The sequence below is a fragment of the Triticum urartu genome, chromosome 3, assembly GCF_003073215.2.
Source record: "Triticum urartu cultivar G1812 chromosome 3, Tu2.1, whole genome shotgun sequence".
Classification (NCBI taxonomy): Eukaryota; Viridiplantae; Streptophyta; class Magnoliopsida; order Poales; family Poaceae; genus Triticum; species Triticum urartu.
Window position 1 is genome coordinate 449,658,835 of NC_053024.1, and position 2,775 is coordinate 449,661,609.

Sequence of the window (2,775 nt, forward strand, 5' to 3'; positions counted from 1 at the left end):
GGAGGCTTAAATCAATGTTATATTCATGCCCCAATCATGAGCTCTCAAGAGAAATGATTATTCAAAATTTTTATGCTCGGCTTTCTGATAACAATCGCACCATGCTCGATACTTCTTGTGCTGTCTCTTTTATGATGAAGACTATTAAATTCAAATGGGATTTATTGGAAAGAATTAATCGCAACTCTGAAGATTGGGACCTTGACGAAGGTAAGGAGTCAGGTATGACACCGATGTTTCCCGTAAATTTAGCACTAAATATGGACTTGACTCTAAGATAGTAGCCTCTTTATGTGAATCTTTTGCTGCTCATATCGATCTCCCTAAAGAGAAGTGGTTTAAATATCATCCTCCCATAGAAGTAAAAGTAGCTGCACCTATTAAAGTTGAAGAAAAGACTGTCACTTATAATGATCCTATTGTTCCTACTTCTTATGTTGAGAAACCACCTTTCCCTGTTAGGATAAAGGATCATGCTAAAGCTTCAACTGTGGTTCATAAAAAGCAATATTAGAACTTATACACCTCCTGAGCAAATTGAAGTTGAACCTAATATTGCTATTGTTAAAGATCTCTTGTCTGATAATATTGATGGGCATGCTATTCATTTCCGTGATGACACTGCTAGAATTGCCAAACCTTGATCTAAAGATAAACATAGACCTGTGGTAGGCATGCCTGTTATTTCTGTTAAAATAGGAGATCATTGTTATCATGGCTTATGTGATATGGGTGCTAGTGCACTACCTTTTGACTTATACAAAGAAATTATGCATGACATTGCACCTGCCAAGTTAGAAGATATTGATGTCACAATTAAACTTGCCAATAGAGATACTATTTCACCAATGGGAATTGTTAGAGATGTTGAAGTCTTGTGTGGGAAAACTAAATATCCTGTTGATTTTCTTGTTCTTGGCTCCCCACAAGATAGCTTTTGTCCCATTATATTTGGTAGAGCCTTCTTGAACACTATTGGTTTAGGTGATATGTCTCATGAGTTCAACTTTTCTAAATTTCGTAGAGAACACCATGAAGAGGAATTGCCTAGTAAAGATGAAATTATTGGTCTTGCTTCTATTGATGTGCCTTCTAGTGATCCTTTAGAACAATATTTGCTAGACCATGAAAATGATATGTTTATGAATGAAAGAAGGGAAATAGATGAAGTATTCTTTAAACAGGAACCCCATCCTGAAACACAATTTGCATGTTGAAATCCTAGGGGATCGTCCTCCACCCAAGGGTGATCCCGTGTTTGAGCTCAAACCGTTACCCGATACTCTTAAATATGCTTATCTTGATGAAAAGAAGATATATCCTGTTATTATTAGTGCTAACCTTTCAGAGCATGAAGAAGAGAGATTATTGAAAACTCTGAAGAAGCACGGTGCTGCTATTGGATATACTCTCGATGATCTTAAGGGCATTAGTCCCACACTATGTCAACACAAAATAAATTTGGAGAAAGATGCCAAACCAGTTCGTGATCACCAACGATGGCTGAATCCTAAGATGAAAGAAGTGGTAAGAAAGGAAATACTAAAGCTCCTTGAGGCAGGTATAATTTATCCCATTGCTGATAGTCAGTGGGTAAGTCCTGTCCATTGTGTCCCTAAAAAGGGAGGTATTACTGTCGTTCCTAATGATAAAGATGAACTGATTCCGCAAAGAATTATTACAGGTTATAGGATGGTAATTGATTTCCGCAAATTAAATAAGGCTACTAAATAAGATCATTACCCCTTACCTTTTATTGATCAAATGCTAGAAAGATTATCCAAACATACACATTTTTGCTTTCTAGATGGTTATTCTGGTTTCTCTCAAATACCTGTATCAGCTGATGATCAATCTAAGACCACTTTTACTTGCCCTTTCGGTACTTTCGCTTACAGACGTATGCCTTTTGGTTTATGTAATGCACCTGCTACCTTGATCGAGTTTTGCAGAGATGTGAAGAAACTAACCTTGTCTTGAATTGGGAGAAGTGCCACTTTATGGTTAATGAAGGTATTGTCTTGGGGCATAAAGTTTCTGAAAGATGTATTGAAGTTGATAAAGCTAAGGTTGATGCTATTGAAAAGATGCTATGTCCTAAGGACATCAAAGGTATAAGAAGTTTCCTTGGTCACGCCGGTTTTTATAGGAGGTTCATTAAGGACTTCTCAAAAATCTCTCGGCCTCTGACTAATTTATTACAAAAAGATATTCCATTTGTTTTTGATGATGATTGCGTAGAAGCATTTGAAATACTTAAGAAAGCATTGATCTCTGCACCTATTGTTCAACCACCTGATTGGAATTTACCATTTGAAATTATGTGTGATGCTAGTGATTATGCTGTAGGTGTTGTTCTAGGGCAAAGAGTTGATAAGAAAGTAAATGTTATTCAATATGCTAGTAAAACTCTAGACAATGCCCAGAGAAATTATGCTACTACTGAAAAAGAATTCTTAGCAGTTGTATTTGCTTGTGATAAGTTCAAACCTTATATTGTTGATTCTAAAGTAACTATTCACACTGATCATGCTGCTATTAAATATCTTATGGAAAAGAAAGATGCTAAACCTAGACTTATTAGATGGGTTCTCTTGCTACAAGAATTTGATTTGCATATTATTGATAGAAAGGGAGCTGAGAACCCCGTTGCAGACAACTTGTCTAGGTTAGAAAATGTTCTTGATGACCCACTACCTATTGATGATAGCTTTCCTGATGAACAATTAAATGTCATAAATGCTTCTTACACTACTCCATGGTATGCTGATTATG